The sequence below is a fragment of the Myxine glutinosa genome, chromosome 2 (assembly GCF_964187855.1).
Source record: "Myxine glutinosa chromosome 2, kmMyxGlut1.1, whole genome shotgun sequence".
Lineage (NCBI taxonomy): Eukaryota > Metazoa > Chordata > Myxini > Myxiniformes > Myxinidae > Myxine > Myxine glutinosa.
In genome coordinates this window covers 262484796-262491457 of record NC_136262.1, presented here as the reverse complement: position 1 = coordinate 262491457, position 6662 = coordinate 262484796, and positions in this window count along the sequence as shown.

Below are 6662 nucleotides of genomic sequence, written 5' to 3'. Positions count from 1 at the left end.
GGGTGGAGCTACTCTGCAAACCGAGTAAGCCACACCCCGGACAGACACCCAACAGATAGACAGACAGACAGACAGAATCATCTACGGCTATTATAATATAGATAGATACACACACACACACACACACACACACACACACACAGATATATATACACACACACACACACACACACACACACACACACACACACACACACACACACATATATATATATATACACACACACACACACACATATATATGCACACACACACACACACACACACACACACATATATATATATATACACACACACACACACATATATATACACACACACACACACACACACACACACACACACACACACACACACACACACACACACACACATACATATATATACACACACACACATACATATACACACACACAAACACACAAACAGACCACAGACAGACACAGACAAATCTCAATGTCAATTACCCAGAAGATGAAACAAAAACTACTAAAGTGGTTCGTAATTATAGATGTGGTTCGTAGTTCGAATGTGGTTCGAAGTGGTTCGTAATTATAGATGTGGTTCGTAGTTCGAATGTGGTTCGAAGTGGTTCGTAATTATAGATGTGGTTTTTGAACGTTTTTCGTAATTATGGATGTGGTTCGTCGTTCGAATGTGGTTCGAAGTGGTTCGTAATTATAGATGTGGTTTTTGAACGTTTTTCGTAATTATAGATGTGGTTCGTGGTTCGAAGTGGTTGGTAATTATAGATGTGGTTTTTGAACGTTTTTCGGAATTATAGATGTGGTTCGTAGTTCGAATGTGGTTCGTAATTATAGATGTGGTTTTTGAACGTTTTTCGTAATTATAGATGTGGTTCGTAGTTCGAATGTGGTTCGAAGTGGTTCGTAATTATAGATGTGGTTTTTGAATGTTTTTCGTAATTATAGACGTGGTTCGTAGTTCGAATGTGGTTCGAAGTGGTTCGTAATTATACATGTGGTTTTTGAATGTTTTTCGTAATTATAGATGTGGTTCGTAGTTCGAATGTGGTTCGAAGTGGTTCGTAATTATAGATGTGGTTTTTGAAGGTTTTTCGTAATTATAGATGTGGTCCGTAGTTCAAATGTGGTTCGTAATTATAAATGTGGTTTTTGAACGTTTTTCGTAATTATAGATGTTCGTAGTTCGAATGTGGTTCGAAGTGGTTCGTAATTATAGATGTGGTTTTTGAACGTTTTTCGTAATTATAGATGTGGTTCGTAGTTCGAATGTGGTTCGAAGTGGTTCGTAATTATAGATGTGGTTTTTGAACATTTTTCGTAATTCTAGATGTGGTTCGTAGTTCGAATGTGGTTCGTAATTATAAATGTGGTTTTTGAACGTTTTTCGTAATTATAGATGTTCGTAGCTCGAATGTGGTTCGAAGTGGTTCGTAATTATAGATGTGGTTTTGAACATTTTTCGTAATTCTAGATGTGGTTCTTAGTTCGAATGTGGTTCGAAGTGGTTCGTAATTATAGATGTGGTTTTTGAACGTTTTTCGTAATTATAGATGTGGTTCGTCGTTCGAATGTGGTTCGAAGTGGTTCGTAATTATAGATGTGGTTTTTGAACGTTTTTCGTAATTATAGATGTGGTTCGTAGTTCGAATGTGGTTCGAAGTGGTTCGTAATTATAGATGTGGTTTTTGAACGTTTTTCGTAATTATAGATGTGGTTCGTCGTTCAAATGTGGTTCGAAGTGGTTCGTAATTATAGATGTGGTTTTTGAACGTTTTTCGTAATTATAGATGTGGTTCGTAGTTCGAAGTGGTTTGTAATTATAGATGTGGTTTTTGAACGTTTTTCGTAATTATAGATGTGGTTCGTAGTTCGAATGTGGTTTGAATTGGTTCGTAATTATAGATGTGGTTTTTGAACGTTTTTCGTAATTATAGATGTGGTTCGTCGTTCGAATGTGGTTCGAAGTGGTTCGTAATTATAGATGTGGTTTTTGAACGTTTTTCGTAATTATAGATGTGGTTCGTAGTTCGAATGTGGTTCGAAGTGGTTGGTAATTATAGATGTGGTTTTTGAACGTTTTTCGGAATTATAGATGTGGTTCGTAGTTCGAATGTGGTTCGTAATTATAGATGTGGTTTTTGAACGTTTTTCGTAATTATAGATGTGGTTCGTAGTTCGAATGTGGTTCGAAGTGGTTCGTAATTATAGATGTGGTTTTTGAATGTTTTTCGTAATTATAGATGTGGTTCGTAGTTCGAATGTGGTTCGAAGTGGTTCGTAATTATAGATGTGGTTTTTGAATGTTTTTCGTAATTATAGATGTGGTTCGTAGTTCGAATGTGGTTCGAAGTGGTTCGTAATTATAGATGTGGTTTTTGAAGGTTTTTCGTAATTATAGATGTGATCCATAGTTCGAATGTGGTTCGTAATTATAAATGTGGTTTTTGAACGTTTTTCGTAATTATAGATGTTCGTAGTTCGAATGTGGTTCGAAGTGGTTCGTAATTATAGATGTGGTTTTTGAACGTTTTTCGTAATTATAGATGTGGTTCGTAGTTCGAATGTGGTTCGAAGTGGTTCGTAATTATAGATGTGGTTTTTGAACATTTTTCGTAATTCTAGATGTGGTTCTTAGTTCGAATGTGGTTCGTAATTATAGATGTGGTTTTTGAAGGTTTTTCGTAATTATAGATGTGGTTCGTAATTATAGATGTGGTTCGTATTTCGAATGTGGTTCGTAATTATAGATGTGGTTTTTGAATGTTTTTCGTAATAATAGATGTGGTTCGTAGTTCGAATGTGGTTCGTAATTATAGATGTGGTTTTTGAACGTTTTTCGTAATTATAGATGTGGTTCGTAGTTCGAATGTGGTTCGAAGTGGTTCGTAATTATAGATGTGGTTTTTGAAGGTTTTTCGTAATTATAGATGTGGTTCGTAATTATAGATGTGGTTCGTAGTTCGAATGTGGTTCGAAGTGGTTCGTAATTATAGATGTGGTTTTTGAACGTTTTTCTCGGAGCAAACGCGCAATGTTAATTTTCCTTGCGCTTTATGGAATAATTTTGCCTTTTTAAATTTTCTTTGTCAATTCTTTCATTAGCATCAGTCACTGTGAGTGGGGTGTGCAGTTTAAACGGCACCTGCAATTTTGTAGATTCATTGTGTCAAACGAGTTCCCATGGTGTGTTACTTTGAATTTGACTCAGCGCCAGGTATGAAGTTCACCTGTCTCGGACATGGTGTTTTTATGGGAGAACTGCTACATATTTCAATCGACGACAGGTAAATGATTCTTAATCAACAATTTAGATCAAAATTAAATTTTTATTATTATTTAAGGAGTCGTTGAAAAGGCTTGTATGACCTTTGACCCCATGATGAGTTGGGGAATGATACCTCAAACAAAGTTGATAAGGATCACCATGCAGAACATTTCTGCTAGTTTGGTGGAAAATCCTCACCATCTGTTGTGGATAAGTTACTGGCCCGCTGGACATGTACGACTCCATGGAGCAAAGCTCCCGGAAACACATCCAGGTGGTGTATTTAGAGAGGCACACACTGTTTGAATAACAACATAATGTATAAACCAGGGAAGATTATAGCAACGAGACAAGATGGGACCTCCAGAAGATTCTTTGGGCGGAATATGGAAGTGAGTGACAAGGGAAGGGCCCTGTATGGAGTACAACAACAAACAACCGGCATTTTAAGGTCATTTTCCCTGCTAGAGCGGGTGTTCGCCTTGCGGTCCCCATGACAATCTTCTCCATTTTGCCCTATTTTCTACATCTCTCCTTGTTAACCTAACCCCCTTGCCCGCATTTCTTCTTCCACCATCTTTAGCCAAGTCTTTCTCGGTCTTTCTCGGTCTTCCCCGTCCTCTACTTCCTTCTACATTCATTTCCATCACTCTTCTCAACCAGTCACTTTCATCCTTCCTCAACACATGACCAAACCATCTCAACCTGTTTCTCTTCACAGCATCCATCACAGGCTCTATTCCCATCATCTTTCGCAATTCATCATTTGTCTTCCTCTCTCTCAACGATACTCCGCACATCCATCGAACCATTCGCATTTCCACCCTTTCCAGCCTTCGTTGCTGCTCTACGTTCATTACCCATGTCTCGCTCCCATAAATCATAACACTTCTCACACATGCAGCATACACCTTTCCCTTCAGCTTCAACGACACTCCCCTCCTCGTCAGCACGCCACTCAGTTCCCGAAACTTCTTCCATACACATCTCACTCTAGCAACCGTTGCCGAGTCTGATCCACCTTCTCCATTCAGCATGTCTCCTAGGTAACAAAATGTGTTTCACGCCGTCTCCAAGATCCAATTCAACATTTCCTCCATCTGCAGCTCCCTCTGTGCACACCTTACATTTGAATGTAGCTGCCACACTGGTTAATGACCCTCTCAGACCACTACATTTTTGATGAACCCACTCAGCGCACATTGTACATTTAATGGAGTTCACTCCGACACCCTTCCTGCACACAGCACACGGCCACTTCCCAGTTCTTTCCACCTCACCACATGCTTTACCACTTGCCATCACCTTTGTTTTTCCGATATTCACCTTCAGACCTTTTGTCTCCATACATTCCTTCCACTTGTTCATTTTTCCTTCAGTCCATCCATACTTTCTGCAATCAACACCAGATCATCTGCATACAACACCTCCCACGGTAAACCCTCTTATACGGTCTGAGCCAGCATCTCCAACACAGCTACAAATAGTAGTGGACTTAGTACCGACCCCTGATGCACTCCCACCTTCACCTCAAACTCACCACTGTTCCCGTCCTTCGTCCTTACAGCTGTGCGCGCTCTTTTGTACATTGCCATCACTACTCTGATCAACCATTCCTCCACTCCTAACTTCCTCAATGCCCATGTCAATACTTCACGTGGAACCCTATCGAATGCTTTCTCCAGATCAATAAACCCAAGAAACAACTTCTTCGTCTTCTCCATGTACTTCTCCTGCAACTGCCTCACAATAAAGAGCGCGTCTATTGTTCCTCTTCCTGGCATAAATCCAAACTGCATTTCGTCGATCTTCACTTTCTTCCTTATCCTCAACACCCTTTCCAATACCTTCATTCCATGCTCCAATAACTTTATCGCTCGGTACGAGCCACACTCCAGAGGGTCACCTTTCCCCTTGTACAGAGGGACGAGGGTACTCATTTCCCAATCCACTGGAATGCGGCCTTCTTTCACCACCAGATTACAGATCTCTGTCATTCTCTTCACACCCCAACTTCCTGCTGCCTTCAACATATCTCCCACAACTCCCGTCGGCCCTCCCGCTTTTCCACTCTTCATTGCTTTTATCGCTTCCTCAACTTCCTTCTCAGTTATCTTCTCTGCCGGTCCTAAAACTGGGTTACTCTCTATGTTGCCATCCCATTCATTCTCTGTATTCAACAGCATTTCCATATACATATCTTTTCCATCTTTCTTTAATTCCATCTGGGTCCACAACGATTTGTCCCACTTCATCCTTCAAGAAACTCACCCCCATCACATCACACCTCTTTTTCGCTATCTGCTTTGCAATCCTGAATACCGCTCTATGGAGTACATGTATGGAGTATGGAGTACATGTGTGAAATAGAAAGGATGATGATGTAGTGATGCTGTAGAGAGAGGAGGTTCATCAATTGTCGAAGGAGGGGAGAAGGTTTACAACATTGTTCCATATTTGAACACATATATTTAAAATAACATACCTCCATGGGTAGGGTAGGGTTATGGTATGGTAGGGTTAGGGTAGGGTAGGGTTAGGGTATGGTAGGGTTAGGGTAGAGTAGGGTTAGGGTAGGGTCGCAACGATACTGACGGATATTTCACCACAGTTTCTGATAAGATTTTTACATAAATCACCTGAATTAATTTTCTCCTTGGTATTCCCATTGACCCCTCTGTGTGATGTCCTTGTTTCCCTTGTGCCCCATTGACCTCTCTATGTGATGTCCTTGTTTCCCTTGTGCCCCATTTACCCCTCTGTGTGATGTCCTTGTTTCCCTTGTGCCCCATTGACCTCTCTATGTGATGTCCTTGTTTCCCTTGTGCCCCATTTACCCCTCTGTGTGATGTCCTTGTTTCCCTTGTGCCCCGTTGACCTCTCTGTGTGATGTCCTTGTTTCCCTTGTGCCCCATTGACCTCTCTATGTGATGTCCTTGTTTCCCTTGTGCCCCGTTGACCCCTCTATGTGATGTCCTTGTTTCCCTTGTGCCCCATTGACCTCTCTATGTGATGTCCTTGTTTCCCTTGTGCCCCATTGACCTCTCTATGTGATGTCCTTGTTTCCCTTGTGCCCCATTGACCCCTCTATGTGATGTCCTTGTTTCCCTTGTGCCCCATTGACCTCTCTATGTGATGTCCTTGTTTCCCTTGTGCCCCATTGACCTCTATATGTGATGTCCTTGTTTCCCTTGTGCCCCATTGACCTCTCTATGTGATGTCCTTGTTTCCCTTGTGCCCCATTTACCCCTCTGTGTGATGTCCTTGTTTCCCTTGTGCCCCGTTGACCTCTCTATGTGATGTCCTTGTTTCCCTTGTGCCCCATTTACCCCTCTATGTGATGTCCTTGTTTCCCTTGTGCCCCATTTACCCCTCTGTGTGATGTTCTTGTTTCCCTTGTGCCCCGTTGA